Here is a 22,930-nt window from a genome sequence, read left to right on the forward strand (position 1 = left end):
AATTTGCAATGCTTTTGCAAAACAGTAGGAACACTGCTTCAGATTGTGGAATTGAGGGTAGTACTATCATGTAAATCAACAGTAATGATGGAGCTGGAAAATGTTTGGTGGAAAGTAAAAGAAATTAGCAAATGCAGTCAATAAAACTGTCACTGTGTCAATCCATTTCATACAAGTTTATATTTTGCAAATAGTACAATTGTAAAAAAAATAAATAAAAACAACAACAAAACAAAACACAGAGGAATGTTAATGTGCAGATAACATATATCTAAAATTAGTTTTTGCACAAACCTAGCAGCAATATGTTCATTGCTGTGGGGAGCAAGTGACTAACATAATCACTTCTGGTAGTAACAGTTACACAAAATATAACTTAGGTAAAAACTCCGTAATACCTGCAGCTTCATTATATTCTTTCTTAATTAGATGACTAATGAGACTGATTTACTTTTCATTTTAGTGTCCCTGTCAGCAGCAATTTGTATTAGCTAAAGCATAAAAATATTCCCAAATACAGGATCATGCAGTTCTATAACTAATCTTTCTATTTACCCTTCTGTGTTCCACTGTGTTTCAGTCAAGTTTATCTTCCAAACAAGAGATGAAGGTGTTAATAATGTCTTTGAAAGTCAAGAAAATTAACTGAGTATATTTTGTTAAGGATCAGCACAGAATCACAGAATCACAGAATTTCTAGGTTGGAAGAGACCTCAAGATATTCGAGTCCAACCTCTGACCTAACACTAACAAGCACATGACAAATGGCTGTCTTCACAAAGAAGAGTTTGGGCTTCAGGAGCACATGGTGAAGAAAAATAATTTTATCTGCCTGTTGCTTGGGCTTGTGGTTCAGAGTTGTGAGATTAGAGAGCCCCACATCAGAGCTTGGAAGTGTGAGCTTTGCCCTGTGTGGTGTAAATGCCTGAAGTAACTAGGAAAATAAAACTAACATTCACACTTTTAAGGAAAAGGTACAGCATTGAAGAGGCTTTCAGGGTAGGGCATAACTGCATTACCTGAGCATTCCCTAGGCTCCCAACCTTAGATGCTATCGCGCTGGGGAAACTTGGCGTGCTAGCTCTAAGGAACACCACGGAGCGTGGAGTGGAGACACCACGGCTAGGCTCTGTAATCAGGTGGGGCCTCGATTGTTCTTGTGCACAAAGCTGCACTTTTTTGCCTCCCTAAGCCAAAGACCTGTCATGTTTTGACAAATGCTGTACCCTAGTGCACTTTTTGCTCATTATAATATCATTATAATACCAAAACACACCTCCATCCCAAAAGCTACCCGCCTCCAAGGTGCGACCACCCCTCACTGAGCATGCGCTCTGAATTTCTCGGAGCCTATTACTTTAAACGGAGACGGGAAAACTTTACACCAATCATAACTAAGATATGCTTGACTAGAGCCACTCAAGCTCCACCTAAAAGATAGAAAATAATATAAATTGGCCCAAAAGAGAGGGGATGTTAGGGAAGATACCATCGTCAGGGGAGATACCATCCCGAGGACATACAACATCCTTAGGACCTCCTGACTCCTGGGATCAGTCGACGGGCTGAGCCTCTCTTCCCCCCCCATTGGGACGCCTTTGGGTGAGATCTGAATATTTCCTTATAAATCTCTATAGAGTCTTTGATCCTTTTAACGTGTTTATTTCTAGGCTGCGCACCTGTAACACCTGTAACACCTATAACACCTATAACATCTGTAACACTTATAACATCTATAACATCTGTAACGTCTATAACATCTGTAACATCTATAACATCTGTAACACCTATAACACCTGTGTATTTCATGCATACTAGCTTGTTTTGCAGATAGTCACTATCACCGGCAATCCAAAAGAACCTGATTATCTGTTGCTGTAATAAACCATACTTGATCGCATTGTGATAGCTCTCATTAATGCAACTAGGGTGAGGGTGGTTATCCGTGATAGTTCAGTGTTCTGAATCTAACCAGACCCCCAGACGGTTAATGCATTTTTGGTGAATGTCTGAACGGACCCCCAGGTGGTTAATACGTTTTTGGTGAATGTCTGAGCGGACCCCCAGGCGGTTATTACGTTTTTGGTGAATGTCCGAACGGACCCCCAGACCGTTAATGCGTTTTTGGTGAATGTCTGACTGGACCCCCAGGCGGTTAATGTGTTTTTGGTGAATGTCTGACTGGTTCAGTACTCTGAATCCAACCGGGCCCGTAACGGTTAATCAGCTACACCCCTTTAACGCGACACCCTGAACACCAGTAACATTTCTGTGTTTGCTCATTGCAAAAACCAACTTACAACAGCAAGTTAGCACTACAGCAGTAGATAGCATGTAGGAACTGAATCCTCTTGAGTTGCACAAGACTTTCTGTTTGTGCTATGACTGTTGAAGCAGAACTACAGAAGCAACTCTAGCAAATTTAATGAAGGCTTTATGCCATGCAGAGCGTGAGGACAGCGTGCTAAGAAAAGTGATTATGCTAGAAGCAGCTTAAGAAAAACTGACCTAAGGATGCCTATGCAATTTCATAAATGCATTTTAAATGTGGCTGAAAAGACTGTTTTATTTATTTATTTTTAAATAAAAATCTTTTCCAGTCTGGTATATGGACCATGCTGGAAATATGCTTTACAAAATCAGGTCCTTCTACAGGGAAAGAGGTTGCTCTGAAACAGACACAACATGAATTAATTTAGGGTTAATGAAAACTCTCTGCCTAACTTGCACAGGTATCTGTGTTGTAGATGTTTCAGGGAGATTGAAAGACATTGTATGATGCTGAGTGATGAAAAAAACAACAACATATCCCAACAAAACAACATCCTATACTGAATTTAAGACATAGTAATCAGCGAAAAGATAGATAATTAGTTCAGCTGTTTTTACACTCCATAAAGTGTTCCTATGCCCTGACTTCTGTGAAAAAGATAGTCTTGTAGTAGACTAAAATAAACATTTTTATTTATGAAATCTGAACTTTATTTTGGATATAAAAGGTTAATGCAGTGATCTTTTAAAATTGATCTTTTATTCATTAAAGAATTTTCAGGAAACAGTTAAAAATGAACAGAAGGTGGAAACAACTTACTCTCCCAAATTCCTCAATACTTAAAAAATTGCAACTCTTTCAGTTAAATCTTTTAGCATGAAACACTATACAATAATGTAGTCAATGAGACATACTACTAATTAAAGGAATAATGAAACAGAGAAACTAATTCCTATGATATTTCAATAATCTCAAGTGACTTTTATCACACAGACTCTAAGTAACCATAACAGTTTCAATCAGCTGCATCAGTTGCTGTTCTGGAGAAAGAATAACAATAACCCTGACCGTTTTTTACTTCTTGCCCCCATCATAAATGGTTTCATCAGCATGGTGAGATAAGTTACAGCCAGCCCACAGCTAAACAGGGATGAATCACAACTCTCATAAGTCTGTGTACTCTTCCCATACAAGAGTAAATCCATCTCCTTGTTACTCTGTATATATAACAAGATCTTCCAGGTGGAATAGCTTCTGACTATAACCCATCAGTGTCTATTGGGGTCTTTTTTTTCATAATGAAAAGATGAGATGATGGTGTATGATTCTAAAATTCTTAAAAAGAACAATTTACTGTGTAGCTAACTCCTGCTGTAGTTGCCATGGCTGGCAATATTTGTACATAGGTTTTCTCAGGCACCGCTAATCAAACCTGCATTTTCTTCCCAGTATAAACTATTTAGAATGCTGTGCTTTGCAGAAAAAGGATTGAAGTGAGAGTACCATGACAAATGTTTTCCTGAAGCAAATTTCTTCCCCCTTGAGATTAATCACTAATTATTTTCTGTTATCTCACATGAGGACCAGTGTCAGGTATTCTATAAAGTCATGTCTTCTACTAAATGAAGTGCTTCCTCTAGGGTGGTTTGCTATCTGGTTAAACATATGGAAGAACTGTTTGGCTAGTCCTTCCATATATTTAAAACTTTCCATTATTACTACGCTTTCCATCTCTGTCTCTCTCTCTGTCTCTCTGTCTCTGTTCTCCGACCCTCACCCCCCATCTCTGAGCTAATTTCAGATCTATTGAAGTATTAGGATAATTTATCTATGTGTGGGTGAAAAATATATGAGATGATGGCAACTGTCACTTTGTAGGGGTAAGAAGAAGTAATGAGAATTGTTACCAATTTCTATGGAGTACTTATACTGGGGTTGTGCAGAATTAAGCTAATTAGCAATAAAAGAGCTCCTTCGATATAATGTGAACATGCAAGACAAAGAGGTGATCTGAGACAGCCAGCACAGCTTCACCAAGAGTCAATCATGCCTGACCAGTCTGGTGACTTTATATGATGAAGTGCCTGCATCAGTTGACAAAGGAAGACTGATTGATGTCATCTACCTGGATTTCTGCAAGGTATTTGACTCAGTTCCACATGACATCCTGATTTCCAAATTAGAGAGCTATGGATTTGATGGGTGGACCATTCAGTGGATAAGGAGTTGGCTTGAAGGTTGCACCCAGAGAGTCCAGATGTGTCCAGATGGAGGCAGGTGACAAGTGGTGTCCCTCAGAGGTCTGTCCTGGGACCAGTACAGTTTAACATCTTTATAAGTGATATAGACAGTGGGATCGAGTGCACCCTCAGTAAGTTTGCAGATGTCACCAAGCTGGGTGATGCGGTTGATACAATAGAAGGAAAAGATGCCATCCAAAGGGACCTGGACAAACTTGAGAAGTGGACCAATGTGAACCTAATGAGGTCCAACATGTCCAAATGTAAGGTGTTGCACCTTGTCTGGGGCAATCGAAGACAAGAGGACAGAGTGAGAGAAGAACTCACTGAGAACAGCCCTGCAGAGAAGGACTTGGTGAATCAGAAGCTTGAAATGAGCCAGCAGTGAGCACTTGCAGCCCAGAAGAACAACTGCATCCTGGGCTGCATCAACAGAGGAGTGGCCAGCAGGTCAAGAGAAGTGATTGTTCCCTTCTGCTCTGCCCTTGTGAGGCCCCACTTGGAGAGCTTCATCCAGGTCTGGGTCCCCCAGCAGAAGGATGTGGATCTGTCAGAGCAGGTCCAGAGGAGGGCCACAAAGATGATCAGAGGGCTGGAACACCTCTCCTACAAAGAAAGGCTGAGAGAGCTGGGGCTGTTCAGCCTACAGAAGAGAAGGCTCTGGGGTGACCTCACTGCAACCTTTCAGTAGTTGAAGAGGACTTATAAAAAAAGATGGGGAGCAATGATGAGGAATGATTCTAAATTAAAAGAGGGGAGATTTAGATTAGAGGTTAGGAGGAAATTATTTACTCAGAGAGTGGTGAGGCACTGGCACAGGTTGCTCAGAGAGGCTGTGGATGCCCCATCCCTGGAGGTGTTCAAGACCAAGTTAGCTGAGGCCCTGAGGCCCTGAAGTGGCATCTTTGCTTATTGCAGGGGGATTGGAACTAGGTGATCCAAGCCATTTTATGATTCCATGATTCATTCTATGATTCGTCTCATACTAGTTTTAGAGCTTCTCCAAGTCACAGTATAGGTACTAGCCTGTTGCAATATCATTATATCATTTTTCATCCCAAAGAAAAATGATTAAAGCCAAATTCAACATATAAAGTAGAATTTCTAAAAAGAGACACACACACACACAAAAAAAAAAAAAAGTTTGTGAAAGTGAGTGGGCAGAATGACACGTTTAAACATGTTTAAATACAAAAATTTAAACAAATCTGAATGTAGTAGGAACTAAATAATTGTTTGCATGAATGTTCTTAGAAATATTTTGCTCCATCTCTTTTTCTGCCTATTTCAGGAATATGTGCTCTCCTGTATGTGTACACATGGATTTTCTTGGAGAAATTTGCACCCAACTCAGAGGAAGATTTCAGTTTAGACTTTGTCAGATTTAGCATGTGTGTGTGGAGGGTGTACCTATTTTGTGTTCCCTCAATAAGAGGAAAACATTTCAAACTGTTTTTATAGTTAACTCAGAACTTAGATCTTTAAGGAAGCAGGTGATGGAAGGGAGAAATCATATTATATAAAAGCTTGATAGAAGCTATCAGGTGTAAGTCTATTAAAAAACTATAGACATTATTTTCACAGATTGTGAAACATGGGTCTATACAAATCTTCCCCTCGTTATTTCTGCTATTGTGTCTTGGGACTATACTTCCTAACCTCCTAAAATCTCATTCTTATGAACACAAACCAGGAAAAAAGAATGTACTGCTGTGCACCTTTTTCAGCTCTTGAACCAGACCACTCCTCAGCTAGCAGCTGATATCTGTAGTATCTTCAGCTGCTTCAAACACTGAAGGATGGCCACTTTCTGTTCACACTTTCCGCATTTATAATTCAGAGATGGAAATCTGATTCAGAAGGCTCCAGCCCTGTTTAAAACCTATACTAATCTGGCCAGGATGCTCTATGCTATAATTGACTCATTACTTTCTTGCATTAAACACTTAATTGTTTAAAAGCAGTCAGTCAATAGGAAATACCAGGGTTAAAGCTGCTGGTTTAGTCTTATGGTATTGTCATTTTTGTGCTGCTGTCTTTTAACTACATACTGTTTTCTTTTAGATGGTAACTTTATTTGAAGCATAGAAAAGACAAAATAACAATGTTAACAAACGGATTAATACTGATTTAGTGTCACTGCTGAAACGTGTGATGCCATATTTTCTTTGATATGCTTTCTGTTTCTCTTTAAACTCTGAGTTTAAACAATGTGTACTGCTAACTTTTCAATGGGCTTTTCAACATAACAATGTGATTCAGAGACATTCATTTTCTATTAGACATATATATATATATATAAAGTTGTCACCCTTCCCAATTACAAGATTAGAAATGGAGGCAGAGAAATTAAGATCATCAGCATCTGCTAAATAAGGATGTGTCAGTTTAAGCATCACCATGTCCTTCCCTTTGTATCATTGTTCATTCTGTTTTCTTAATCTCAGCACTTCAGAAATTCAGATTACAGCATCCCAGATCAGCCATTCAGAAAAAGTAACCTGAAACTACAGACAACCCGAGCAGAATTTCATAGATGTGATTTGCTTAAACTGACCATTTTTCAACCCTTGAGAATTTCTGTCTTATTCACTGCATATCTTTCAATTTCCTCAACAAATGAAGTATGATTTAATATACATGTTGGATCATTTTTCAAAGCAAGGTTGTCTTGCATGGACTAAATGAATTGGAATCTTGTTCTGGAAGATTGTCTTGTGTCCTGAAGGAATTAGAATCCTGGAATCCTGGAAACCTTATATAGTATGATATGGCCTAAAATGCAATTATAGTACCGGTGTACCTCTTGTTCAGCTGCAAACAGCAAATTGAAAAACCAGCTGACCATTTTGCACATAAAAAATTAATGATCCTTTGCAGATGAATATTTTTATTGCTGGTCTTATGAGAATCAAATAAGCAAACCTCTACCAGAGATATCTTATGAAGGCAGATTTCTGACTGTATGTTTTGATCTGGCAATGATGCCCACCTTTATGATTCTAGTGTAGACAAATGCTGAGCATGGACTTTCTGTTATTTTCATTGTATTGTAGCGGTGAATTTCAAACAAGCTTCAATATCTTTCATTATCATACTGTCATATTTGGGGATGAACTTCAGACCTAATGAAAAAAGATGGATAATACAAATTATTTTGTATATTAAAGATGTTTATAACATTAATATCAACTGATCCTATTCCTGCAGAACCTCTGGATTGTTCCTTAAAAGAAACAGAGTATCGTTCAATTTTCTCCATAGCTCCTAGACATACTGTTAGTATTTGCATGGGCATAGCATAACATATTCTCAGTTTTCCATTTCTGAAATTTTGTTTCAAGAGGTATATGATTTTATTTATTTATTTATTTGTTTGTTTATTTGTATGCTTTCTGAATCATACCTGGAACCTGCAAAGGAGAAGGCACTTTGCTGATATAGAAAAGAGTAAGAAGTTAGATTAAAAATACAGACTGGGTTTAAAGGCTGAGATACTGCGGGGCTCCCCAACAGATAAAAAATTACTGCCCTGAGAAGAAGGACCTAAGCAAAGGGAGAAATTTAGCAGGTAACCTTGGAACATTTCACTTCCATCTGATGCTAAAAACGGTTAGAAAAATTCTGCTGGTGGTGATAGAGGATAGATGTAATAACAAAACAGCAACAGGGCTTAAAGCAAAGTGTGATGCCAACGTAGTTTATTACCCTCCTGCAGTCTACTCCTGTAGTTAGAGTCTAGCTCCACCTCTGTGTGAGACGATGTTTCCAAAACAGTAAACAGACCTCAAGTACTCTAGTATGAATTTGCATAAATCAGTGATTACTGAGCTGGGTTTTTTAATTTGCTCAATGACATATTCACCTGTCTGCTTGCCTTCAGGAAGCTAACTGCTCTTTGTTGGCATGAACATATGTATATGTGCTTGTGCACATTCTAAATGAACATTCAGGCAATCATGATTAATAGTTCAAAATATTTATTTTGTTCTGGGAGGACCTCTTTAACACCTAATGATTGCATATTCCTTCTAGTCTGTAGATACAATATATTCGTCTAAAAATATTAAATGAAATTTTTTAGCTTTTAAAGTAAAATCCCAGACTTCATATTTGAATCCTGGTTTGAACCCCACTACTTTCAGATTAGTGAATACTTATAGGAATCCACTTGAATATACAGATAATGATAATGGCTTTCCAAAATCAAGTATTCTTTACGTAACGCTCTGCCTCTTACTGATGATACATTTGTAGTACATGCCACATACAGATTCACTTACAATAAGTTAGAAAAAAAGCTACAGGATTAGCCACTAAAGAAAAGAAGGCTATAGCCCAGCTAAACAAAGCTCTTCCTCTCTCCATGCCCTACCACCAACCCCCTGCCTCCTAAAACTTTGCCCTTACCTCTCTTTTATTCTTATAATATGGACTTTGCCAGCTGCTGTTGACTGAATATGTATCCAGCTTGCAAGTGGTATAACCAACTTGGAAGCTGATCACAGAATCACAGAATCACAGAATTTCTAGGTTGGGAGAGACCTCAAGATCATCGAGTCCAACCTCTGACCTAATGCTAACAGTCCCCACTAAACCATATCCCTAAGCTCTACATCTAAACGTCTTTTGAAGACTTCCAGTGATGGTGACTCCACCACTTCCCTGGGCAGCCCGTTCCAATGCCTAACAACCCTTTCGGTAAAGAAGTTCTTCCTAAGATCCAACCTAAAACTCCCCTGGCACAACTTTAGCCCATTCCCCCTCGTTCTGTCACCAAGCACGTGGGAGAACAGACAAACCCCCACCTCGCTACAGCCTCCTTTAAGGTATCTGTAGAGAGCGATAAGGTCGCCCCTGAACCTCCTTTTCTCCAGGCTGAACAAGCCCAGCTCCCTCAGCTGCTCCTCGTAGGACTTGTTCTCCAGACCCCTCACCAGCTTTGTTGCCCTCATCTGGACCCGGACCCGCTCAAGCACCTCTATGTCCTTCTTGTAGCGAGGGGCCCAAAACTGAACACAGTTCTTGAGGTGCGGCCTCACCAGAGCCAAGTAGAGGGGGACAATCACCTGCTGGTCACACTGCTTCTGATACAAGCCAGGATGCCGTTGGCCTTCTTGGCCACCTGAGCACACTGCTGACTCATATTCAGCCGACTATCAACCATCACTCCCAGGTCCTTCTCTGCCTGGCAGCTCTCCAACCACTCATCTCCCAGCCTGTAGCTCTGCTTGGGGTTATTGTGCCCCAGGTGCAGGACCTGGCACTTGGCCTTGTTGAACTTCATGCAGTTGACCTCAGCCCATCGGTGCAGCCTATCCAGATCCTCCTGCAGAGCCTTCCTACCCTCAAGCAGATCTACACATGCACCTAACATGGTGTCATCTGCAAACTTACGAGGGTGCACTCAATCCCCTCATCCAGATCATCGATGAAGACATTAAAGAGGACTGGCCCCAGCACCGAGCCCTGGGGAACGCCACTAGTGACTGGCCTCCAACTGGACTTGACTCCATTTACCACGATCATTGGTTTTGAATATAAGATGTCAGTCGATGGGTCAGATATAACTGATTCTTCTGTGTGTAATTGGTAGTAGCTGTGGAGGGATCTAGATTAAACCTTTGGTATTTTACTGAGGTCATTGAGGGTGAATCTTCTGTCAGAAAGAAAAGAAAAGAAAACAAAACAAAACACATGACATAAAACATTTCTCTGAAACAGAGGAAGCAGATGGCAGATAAAATTGGAAAGGTATATTTGATAAATAGCCAGTGAAAAATATTCTGTAACCTTTATCAAATGACATTATCAGGTAAGGAAGCTATTCACTAATTCCAATATATAAAAATTAATGCATTTTCCAGAAAGCATTCATTTTTCAAATGTAGATAAGTTCTCTATGAATGCAACATTTTTATGCTTTTATGAACTTTACTTTAGCTACTTTATTTCTGAGGAGTGAAGACTTTAAAAATTATATGCATTCAAATGTTTCATGTCCATTCCTCATTTACCCTCTGTAGACCCTCTAGCTAAGACCTCTCTCTTTAGTGTGTTCAAAATCTTATGAGGAACATTTACCTTTCTATCCATAAGTTAATTAGCCTCCTGGGTGATTTAAATTGTGAATCTGATGGGTGACTAACAAGGAGATATACCTGAAACTATTAGAAAAGTTGTTCTTTACATAAGGATGGGTCTTAAAATATTCAGATCACACCTGACATTACTCACCTATTTATACTCCTAATATTGAACTCATTTAGACTCACAATTGGAAAATTGGTACTGCAAAAACAACTGGATCAAATTGGGCAAGTAAGTGACAGGACTTTCTGATATATCTGGATGGATGAGTAATGAGTCAATGAGATGAAAGCTCTCATACATCACAGAACCAAAGTAACTTTACCCAATCTTCCTTGTGGACTTAATGACAGGTAACAGTTGATCATAAAAGCAATATCTTTTATGAATGGAAAACCTGAGCTTTCAAAATTTTATAATGAAATTTTCTGAAAAAGTAATACTTTTTAAAAATATATACGTTATTCCATCACTTAAGATAAAACATGAAAAAAAAAAAAAAACACAGCGTGATGAAGGTCTCTATCAGTATATTATGTGAGCTGTCTGGTAAAGATTCTCCTCCCTAAGCAGCAGCAGCTAATCATTCAATGTGAGCCACAAGTCAATATTTTTTGGGCAACAAAACTTGTACTGTTTTACAATTAACTCCTGCCACTGAAGAATTAAAATGCATCTGCATTGATCTGTTAGTCTGTCATTAGCAAAGAACACAGTACATTCAGGGAGCTTAGTTTAGAAGTGACAAATAGTGCTACTGTCTCTTTGCGACAGGTTATGCGCCTTGAGCTCTTGTCTGCCCAATATTTTGCCTGTTACTTTTTCATCATAGATTAAATTAACAATAATTCTATGACACCAAGACAGTATGTGTAAGTTTACTTCTCCATCCCTGAATCTGTACTGGAAACCATCTGAGCTTCATATGGGTTTATATCCAGATGCTTACATTTATTCCCCTACTCTTATTATCACTGAGTGGATTGATATCCCCAATACGCATACAATTATCTTCTTTACTGTTTGAGTTCAGCTAAAGTGATACATTGTGGTACTGCCTGATTTAGCTATTCCGTAAATTCACGGCTTAGTAAAATGTGGTAGGCAAAAGTTATTGTCTGGTGTTAAGCTCTTGACTTTTAACATTTTGATAACAAGATTGATTTTTCTTGCATCAGAAAATGCCAAAATTAATTCTCCAATCCTTCCCTCCTGAGAAGAATCCATTCTTACACAAACATTCAGATGGAGAACAGAGTCCCATAGTTCTGGTAATGAAAATTATCTCAGCAATCTTGCTGTAATGCTGGGTAATATGGAAAACTACAATACTAGATGGAGTAGTGGGTAGGAGGTGCTCCAGGAATGGAGCACTCCAATTACCCTGCGGCCTGCGGAGGAGGCTGTCCCCTGCAGCCCATGGGTCCCCCATGGAGCAGATCTCCACACTGCAGCCCCCCCATGGGTGGAGGAGCCCCCGCTGGAGCAGGTGAATATGGCCTGGAGGAGGCTGCGGCCCATGGAGAGCCCCCGCAGGAGCAGGCCCCGGGCTGGAGCTGCAGCCCATGGAGAGGAGCCCACGCAGGAGCAGGGGGTCTGGGGGGAGCTGCCCCCACCCATGGGGGACCCGTGCTGGAGCAGTTTGCTCCTGGGAAATGGATGGATGGACCCCATGGGACAGAGCCATGTGGGAGCAGTGCTTGAAGAGCTGCTGCCTGTGGGCAGCAGCCACAGGCTCAGTTTGGGAAGGATGGCATCCCATGGGAGGGACCCCATGTGGAGCAGGGGCAGAGAGTGACTGTGAGGGAGTGGCGGAGACGAAGGGTCAGGGGCTGACCGCAGTCCCCATTCCCTGTTCCCCTGTGCTGCTTGAGGGGGAGGAGATGGAAGAAGGTGGATGGGGGGGAAAGTGTTTTCAGTTTGCTTTTAGTTTCTCAGTGTTCTAGCCTCCTAGTGATTGACAATAAATTTTATTAATCTCTCTTATGCTGAGTCTGTTTTACCGGTGACAATAATTGTTGACTGATCTTCCTGTCCGTGTATCACTCTTGAGCCCTTTTCATGGTATTTTCTCCCCTTTTCCTGTTGAGGAGGGGAGTGAAAGAGTGGTTGTGATGGAGTTCAGCTGCCCAACTGGTAAAACCATCACATGGCCCAGCACAAGAGACAAACCTATGAGCATTAAAGGCTCTAGGAGGCTCAAAGAAGCTGAGGTATGCCTGCTCACCAGTTTTGTTAGCCCTCTGGATAACACAGAAAGGGCAGCCATAAACATAATATAAATGTTGTCTTCTTTGAGCAGAGAACTGCATAACCCTGACATCATCCACTCCCTCATCCCCAGTGCACCAAGCTTACTAGGATCCTCAAGAGAAAGCCTCTGTGCAAAAGCTGGATTAGCTGGGTGGTCACAAAGATGAAAATCATACTGTGTGTTGAACACGATCTGTTGTGTAGAATAGTGAACGCTGTTATTAAAGGCAAATTTTGCCAGGAGGGACAGGGAGACCCAGTCATCCTGACAGTAACCAGTACAACAATTCAGATCCTGATCCATTATCTGGTTCATCCTCTCCCTTTGGCCATCTGACTGCAGGTGATATAGGATGGAAAAACAGGGTTGCACCTGTTTTTACTGCAGGCAGTAAAATGCGTCCTGCAATCTGTCACCATGCTGCCCTGCAGGCCCTGGCAGTTAGTCACGCACTGAAGCAAAAACATGCCATTTGAGAGGCTGTGGGCAGCTTCTTCGGTGGAATAAAACTAGCCACCCTTGTAAACAATTCCTCTACCACAAGCCGTGCTGCAAGTGATGCAGCACCCATACCTTTCCTACAGGAAGGTTCCCCCAGATTGAGCTGGGCTAACCAAGACATGCCTGTGAGGACTATATAAATGGCTGAAAAAGAAATAAACTCCCCAAATCCTTGCTTGACAGAGAGTTGTGGAAGCTGAATCTGCATCATCAGAAGACCCTGGCAGGTCTTCAGTGGTAGCAGGGGCTGACGTCTGGGCAGAAATGGACAACAGCAGGGCCTGCTTTGCTAAGGAGGCATGTCTAATGGTAGCCTGCAGACCTGCACACAGCCCAAGTTGCTTCTTAGTGGACGTGGCCAGCTGGGCTTTGAATGTGGAGGAGCAATAAAGTGACGTCCCACTTCAGCCCTGGCAATGCACACAGGAAACCCACAGCATTCTCTGTCACATGCAGGCCCCTCTGGAACAGTCTGAGCAGAGGGATAAAAAGTGTGGCTGATGCATGAGGTCCCCCAGGGACAGCTCCAACCTCACAAACAAGGACATGCAGTCATCCTAAGGCCTGACTTCTCTTGGACACTGGGACTGACCTTCATCAAGGCCTTCATCCCTAGCCAGGACAAAAGAAAGCTGATTTCACATGACCACTGGGAAAACTAGTACCCAAGTCCTCCAAGAAAACTTGCTTGAGTCTCCACACGATGCCAGAGCTGCTCTGCTGAGGTTCAAGTCCTCTTGTGTCTCACACCTCTCCTGCAGCTTGAATTGCAGAGCTCTAAGTCTACAGAACTGAAAGATAAGTAAACATGAACAAAGTAAACATGAACTGCAAGAAATTTTATGAAGCATGATATGCCAGTAATTGCTAAATCTGAAAAGGTTTTGTGTTTGCATTTGGTCAGTTGCTCATGAGTTGTGCAGGAACAAGTATTTTGCGTCAGATAGCTCTGGTTCCTGGGAAAGGCTACGAAGAAGCATGTAGTAGCAGTATTTCCCTTTCATGCTTCCTGTGTCTTTGGTCAAGAGCTTTGTAAGCAAAGGAAAGTTTGTATGTATGGTAGTAGCACTGCAGGTCTCCTCCATGAAGTTGGCTTTATATTCCTTGAACTAATTTTTGTAGCAGATCCATGGCTTGACAACACTGCCATGTCAGAAATTGGCATCTGTAAATACATCTGAGGGGGCTTGGGAAACATATACCTTCACCCAGTGTTCCTGGAAAGCCTCTTCAAGTTATGAGGGCAAGCCCAAAACAGATAAAAAGACATAGGGTTTGAAGGCCCTAACAGGCAAGATGTTGAAGGGTTTGAAGTCTGCCTGATCAGTTTTATCTTTCCTGATAACACAATAAAGGGAACAAAACACTGTCTTTTCTGAGCCTGTAACCACTGACAGAAAGCATGGACAAAACAGGAAGACATCAAGGAAGTTCAGGAGTAAGAAGAATTACTTCTGAGTCTAGCAAGTACTATGTACAATGTTATTAAATACATAGATCTAACAGTTCTTTCAGACTCTTCAAACCAACAGAAAAAAAAAAAAAAACAAAAAACAAACAAAACAAAACAAAACAAAACAAAACAAACAAACAAACAAACAAACAAAAAACAAACAAACAAAAAAACACATTGTAATAAGTGTTTGGACAGCTAGCCTGAAATCTCTTCAAGATGGATTTGACATCTTATTGATACAGATTTCCTTTTGTGACCTTCAGCGAGTTGTTCAACTGTAGCTTCACTTACTTCATTTCTCAAAAATTTAGATCAACTACAACTCTTAGTATATATATATATGTATATATTTAAAACTATTTATTTATTTATTTATTTATTTATTTATTTATTTTATTTATTTATTTTGGGCAGTGGCAGGACTCACTTGAAATCAGATGTAGATTTAAGTGCTTTTTCCATTTAGGGTTTTTCTTGGGCTGGAGGATTGGAAAGGACAAAGGCAATTGACATTTTACTCTGAAGATGTCCTTAACTGGTTGGCTATTATTCACTGTACAAGTCTTACTACTACTTAATAATAATAATAATAATAATAATAATAATAATAATAATAATAATAATAATAATAATAATAATAAAAATATATATATATTATATATATATTATTATATATATATATTAGTATATATATAATATATTATATATATTAATATATTATTATTATTATATATATAATATAATTATATTATTATATAATAATAATAATAATAATAATAATAATAATAATAATAATAATAATAATAATAATAATAATAATAATAATAATAATAATATATTATATATTATTATTATTATTATTATTATTATTATTATTATTATTATTATTATTATTATTATTATTATTATTATTATTATTATTATTATTATTATTATTATTATTATTATTAGTTGGAGCTTCTCTGCTTTCAAAACGATTTCTTAGAGTGTTGGACATGATCTTTCCAAGCTTAAGCCTGAAACATCCCTATATGCTATGGAATCAATATACTTCTGTATCACTCTCTGTCATGACCAAAGTCTACACCAATTTTACATGTCTGGAAGGAAAGATGGGGAGAAAAGATGCTTTTCTCTACAGTTGTCACCAGCACTGCATGCTGCCCACTGTGTGCTGATAATACCATTCTGTAAGCATAGGATGGGTATTGTGTAAAGAATCGAATGACACTGTCATTCTCATGTATTTCTGTATGCTGAAGAATGATTGTAATGTGGAACCACAAAAGAAACTTAATGTCTAAAGAAAAAGTCCCTTTAGGGCCTCTACTCCCCATAAATAAGGTGGCTTTTCCTTATCTTATAGTATAAGTAATGGCACATGTGATCAGTACATATCTGCATGTAAATGTACATGTGTACAGAAACTGCTGGAAAATCTGTGATATGATGTTTTCAGAACAAGTTCCTAAAATAGAACTAATGTAGAACTGTTCTAGTAGTATTGAGATATTGAATAATCCTTACAGCGATTATTGTTAGACTTCTTACAATAGGACCCAGCATCTCTATTTACCTGAGGGAGAGAGCTGGAAAAAGCCTGCTGAGAGAAATGTCAGGAGTTGGAACAAATCTAGCATAATCATCTGCTTTCACAGCAGTTTGGCAGAGAGCTGGCTGTCACACAAAACACCATTGTAAAGGAATCTAACCCCATGAGTTCGTTGACTGTCAGAGGAATTAAGAATGACTAACTTACATATTTGGCAGTATAAAACTGGGGGTTCAAGGTAACTCAAGAATAAGATAACGGGGTGTTCTGACACTGTAATCATGTAGACCCACTGAATATATAATTATTTTTTTTTTGGAAGGCATTTCTTACAATTTCTAACTGAGAAAGAGAATTCAAAATAATTTTGGAACTGATATTGCTAGAGATAGAAGCAGAAAGAGAAATTGCTAATTGTGATGTGTGTGTTGTAGTCACTTGCAGAATATAAATCCCTTCCAGCTGAGGAATATCCTCATAAATAATTTAATGTAATACAAAACTGTATTAATCAACAGATAGATAAAAACAGATCATTTCATTAGGATTTGGTAGGAATTTGCATTTCTCAGTCTAAATATTTAGATTAGGATTTATGATCTCACTTGCTTTCCATGGCTGACAGTGAATGAAGTTCATCATAAATCATATATTGAAATTAAAATTTATACTGTATCCACTAAACCTCTGTATTAATGAAGATCTCTATGCATGAAAAGGGAATGTGGTTATGGAGCATGCATTTTAAGAATCAATATCAGTCCTCATTGTACTGCAGTCTGAATTCTAGTGACTAGTGATAATGATGGGCACCCTAAACAGCAGCAGTGCTTGAATTATTATATAGAATCACAGAATCACAGAATTTCTAGGTTGGAAGAGACCTCAAGATCATCGAGTCCAACCTCTGACCTAACGCTAACAAGTCCTTCACTAAACCATATCACTAAGCTCTAAGCTCTACATCTAAACGTCTTTTAAAGACTTCCAGGGATGGTGATTCCACCACTTCCCTGGGCAGCCCCTTCCAATAACAACCTAACAACCCTTTCGGTAAAGAAGTTCTTCCTAACATCCAACCTAAAACTCCCCAGGTGCAACTTTAGCCCATTCCCCCTCACCAGGCATGTGGGAGAAAAGACAAAACCCCACCTCGCTACAGCCTCCTTTAAGGTACTTGTAGAGAGCAATAAGGTCGCCCCTGAGCCTCCTTTTCTCCAGGCTGAACAAGCCCAGCTCCCTCAGCTGCTCCTCATAGGACTTGTTCTCCAGACCCCTCACCAGCTTTGTTGCCCTCATCTGGACTCGTTCGAGCACCTCGATGTCCTTCTTGTAGCGAGGGGTCCAAAACTGAACACAGTACTTGAGGTGCGGCCTCACCAGAGCCAAGTAGAGGGGGACAATCACTTCCCTAGACTTGCTGGCCGCACTGCTTCTGATACAAGCCAGGATGCTGTTGGCCTTCTTGGCCACCTGAGCACGCTGCTGGTTCATATTCAGCTGACTATCCAGCAATACTCCCAGGTCCTTCTCTGCCAGGCAGCTCTCCAACCACTCATCTCCCAGCCTGTAGCTCTGCTTGGGGTTATTGTGCCCCAGGTGCAGGACCTGGCACTTGGCCTTGTTGAACTTCATGCAGTTGACCTCAGCCCATCGGTGCAGCCTTTCCAGATCCTCCTGCAGAGCCTTCCTACCCTCAAGCAGATCTACACATGCACCTAATATGGTGTCATCTGCAAACTTACGAGGGTGCACTCAATCCCCTCATCCAGATCATCGATGAAGACATTAAAGAGGACTGGCTCCAGCACCGAGCCCTGGGGAACACCACTAGTGACTGGCCTCTGACTGGATTTGACCCCATTCACCATGACTCTTTGGGCCCGGCTATCCAGACAGTTTCTAACCCAACGAAGCGTACACCAGTCCAAGCCAAGAGCAGCCAGTTTCTTGAGGAGAATGCTGTGGGAAACTTTGTCAAAAGCCTTGCTGAAGTCAAGGTATACCACCAAGAACATTTTGTGCTGCCCTCAAGGAACAAAAATCTGCCCTGGAAAGCAAATAGAGTTCAAGACAAGGAAACAGAGTTCAGTTACACAGATGATCTAAGTCATGAGAGTATTACAGTTTTTTTCTTGGACAAGAACACCAATTTATCAACCTCTGGAATTCCAAATTAACCAAAAAAGTAATTCAATAACAGTGAAATCTTTAAGTACACTTTTACATTATTAATATAAACCACCAGTGTTAGCCAAAATAAGTTTCCAACAAGCTAGAAGTAACTCTCAGTAACTGAGATATGTCTGAAATGTTTTTCCTCCAACTTAGCTCTTTTGCTTCATGAAAATAAATTATTATTGTATAGACAAAACACAAAGATATAATGGAAATAACCATTAATATAAATTGTAAAATAGAATGTGATCCAATATTACCTACCTGAGCTGTACTACAATGTGGTATCTTTTGGTGTTAAAAAATGTATTGATTATTTCAACAACAGAAAGCTTTATTGTTTTCTGATGTAACAGGAAAATGTTAAAATTATAAATGAACTTTAGTCATCATGTATAAGAACAAGGAGTTTAGTTCTTCAGTTATAGGAGAATATAGGTACCAGCAGAAGCCGAACCTCCTCTTGACCAGTGTTAATGTGTACATTTGAGGAAGGGAAAAAAAATGCTAGAACTAGAAAAAAGTAAGAAAAAAGTAGAATATTTCAGTGTTCTTGGTGTGATTCTTAGGGGTGATTTTGGCTTTGATGGTAAAAGAAAGGCTCAGTGTGATTGAGCTCTGTATGAACTACTGAATTCAGGAATCCTGGCTGTGAAATAGTCGTTTCAGAACTGAACTTGTAGTTTTTCTTTTAACTAGTAATTTAGACTGGTAAACCTGTATGCTATACTAGTAGGAACAGTGAAACAGTGAAAGCACAAATTTTCAACTCACAACAGGAAAAATGTTTTAAAAGCATTCCCAGCTTGTCAGAAATTGATTTTTTTTTTTTTTCTATGTTTTATTTTTAGGATTTTTGCTTTTGTTCTCGTAGCTACTACAAACATTGTAATTATAACTTATTTAAACATGAAATATGGGAATAGGGGTTAGGATTTTGCATAGATTATATGCTGATTTAAACAGAAAGACCACGTTATTATATAATTTAAGATCTGTCTTCCCTATAGAAAGAGAATGTCCAATGTCTTTTGCATTAGTTTGCAAAAATAATTCCTATATTATAATTCCTATAAATTTGAAAACAAAGGAATGACAAATATAATGGCTTATATTATATTATATCATATTTTAAATTAGGGGAAAAACAGGTTAAAACTCCATATGGAGCCATTGAAAACTGAAAAGTCAGGTCCCAGTTGTAAAATACTTTTTAGTTTTCTTAGGCTTTTATGAGTCTGTAGAATATTTGGTCCTATAAGGATTTCAGGACCATGCCCACAGTGTGCATCAAAGAAGAATAATGAGGCATACTAGATTAATGAATATGTATCAGTGGGAAGGTTTTCAAATGTACAATGTTTGTCAGTATGGTATTGTCTCCATATTTTGCATTTATAAAGGATTTGGACTATTCCTGCTAACCATACTTAAATTACGGCACAAGACATTTCAAGTAAAACAGTCACGTGTGCATCTGAGCTTTTTGTGGGTTGCATTATTGTTGTTGAAACCAGAGTTTTTCCAGCAGAAGAAATATTTCTGTTTATCTTAAAATGCTTTGTGAGCTTTGAATGTCACTCAGTAGCCAGCCAAGTGTAAACCAAACAGTTTGGTACATGCACTCACTACCTTTCTCTTGAAAATTATAGCATATAGCTTATAACATGAGAAATAGAAGTCACTCTATCAAGAATGACACTGTAATTACAACGAATACCTTATCAGGAAGCCTCAATTAATTCTTATCCATAGGGTCCATTCTCTCCACAGTCTCATTTGTCAAACTGGCAACTGTGAAGTACTTTCACGGATTTTGAGATTCAGCCTATGCTAAATGAATAGAATCCTGATTCCATTCTCACTGAAAACAGCAATGTAGTATTGCAGTCTGAGAAGTTGAATCCACTGGGTACCGAGTCCCCTGGCTCTGAGTCAGCAAAGGACTTGCATAGCTGTACTTGTTTAGAGGGTGCATGGCTAAGTCCTGTGCACATGGTTATTCCCTGAAATTCATGTCAGCAAACAAAGCAAGCACTTTAATATGTATGTTAACATGGTGCTGAGGACAGACTCATATGCTTGGCTGTGTGCTAGGCATACTAGTTAAAGGGGAGTTTTGGACAAATAGCAGCTCTCTGCATCATCTGTCAAGAGTAAATGAGAGAGCTGAGGAACTTGACAAAGAGATACTATTTTTATTTTAAACATTTATTACACTTCTAACTTGTATATGGAAGTACTCTTGAGAGAGAAGGCAAAGAGAAAATCAAGTTGGCATGTTGGAAATATGGTAAACAAAGTAATAATAAAACCCATGGCTATATTTACAGCTCCAATGGTATAGAGCACTTGACTGTGCTCTATGCTCCCACTCCACTGATTATCCATGCTGTGTGAGTCCTAGGCTAGCTCTGGCTCAATTGATTTAAGAGTCAGAGTTTGTTCCCTGAGCTGATGCACAAAGCCTGTACAGTCATGGATGTTACTTGTCAAGGTTCATGTCTGGGACACAGATTTTAGCCCTTATTCTGCTGCAAATTGGTGATGCTGGATAAGCTGCTTGTTTACTCTCTTGCAGCAAGCATATGTCTTTGTGTGTGTAAGTCTGTATATTACCTATGCTTGGTTAGAAGATCTAGGCAGTGTTGTGGTTTATGGTTTATTGTTACTAAGTAAGTCGATCTTTATTTAAAGTGCTGATATATGTTGGCCTGCTATTCATAGTGGGAAAGGTTTTGCACATATTTGTCACACCTGACAAAAACAAAGAATGTTTATCAGGTTCCTCTACACTAATAGAAGAATGACACATTTTATTCTTTAAACAATGAGTCTTTACTCAAAGGATATATTGTAAAATTAGAATAAAATGTACTGTATGTTTTAATGAAACAGCTACCTCTGCAAGGTGACTAAGTGCAAAATATCTTTAATACATACAAGATTTACAGGCTTGTATGGTAGATCTCACATACAACATAAATGCTAAAGCACTTCCTTTTGCCTATTGGTCTGAAGTCTCAATGAAGTGGCCATACAGATGAAACAATCATTATGACTTGAGAAACCCATTCTGCTAACATACATTAATCAAATCACACAATCTAATATACTCTGGTGTATGAGGAATCTTGTCTCCCGTGTGTTTTCAGAAGCAAACAGTCCCATTTTGATTTATTTTGTGAAGGAATGGTGATGGAAGTGGGCCTGTAGCCACCACACCTCTACATTGTCCTGGAACAGGTGCTTGAAGGAAGAATAAGCACTAGAGAGCAAGACCTCAGCTTTCAAAAGGGAATAAGTAAATCTTCTTTCCTGCTCTACAGATAGAAAATACTGTTACATATGTTTATATATGCATCCAGCTACCTCAAGAGGGATGAGGATAAAGATCAAAAATACACAGAATCACACAGAATTTCTAGGTTGGAAGAGACCTCAAGATCATCGAGTCCAACCTCTGACCTAACGCTAACAGTCCCCACTAAACCATATCCCTAAGCTCTACATCTAAACGTCTTTTAAAGACTTCCAGGGATGGTGACTCCACCACCTCCCTGGGCAGCCTGTTCCAGTGTCTAACAACCCTTTCGGTAAAGAAGTTCTTCCTAACATCTAACCTAAAACTCCCCTGGCACAACTTTAGCCCATTCCCCCTCGTCCTGTCACCAGGCACGTGGGAGAACAGACCAACCCCCACCTCACTATGGCCTCCTTTAAGGTATCTGTAGAGAGCAATAAGGTCGCCCCTGAGCCTCCTTTTCTCCAGGCTGAACAAGCCCAGCTCCCTCATCCGCTCCTTGTAGAACTTGTTCTCCAGGCCCCTCACCAGCTTTGTTGCCCTTCTCTGGACTCGAAATAGAAGTGAGTAGTTGCATCCTAAAGTTTCCTGCAATTTTGGTAGAGCTGCGAGCCCAATAAATGGTTTGCCCTGTGTTCTTGAGTTTTATAACATATATGCTACAGAGATCAACACTGCAAGGAAATCTGCACAGATATGTTTTATTTTAAAGTATGCTGATGACCTTCCAACTGAGGCCACTTTCTTTGACCAAAGAGTGCATTTATGTTTAACAGCCCCAGGACATTTCACACAAGTGTTAGAGCCAGTGTTATTCCACCTTGTATTAAGTGTTAACCTTGGCTAAACTCATGGTTGAGCCATAATTTTCAATCTATTCAATTTTCCGAAGTTTAATTGTATATTATATGCTAAGTCACTGGGGTACAGTATCATGATATTGTCACTCTTGAGGTGATAAACTTTAGAACCCCCAAGAGTCAATGAAAACTACGGTAGTTACTCCAAGGTAGTTACTAAGGTAGTTAGACAGAAATTACCCTGAGTAGGACCATGATGTTTGAAATTGCAGAAATAATTCTG

The sequence above is a fragment of the Anas acuta genome, chromosome Z (assembly GCF_963932015.1).
Source record: "Anas acuta chromosome Z, bAnaAcu1.1, whole genome shotgun sequence".
Taxonomy (NCBI): Eukaryota; Metazoa; Chordata; class Aves; order Anseriformes; family Anatidae; genus Anas; species Anas acuta.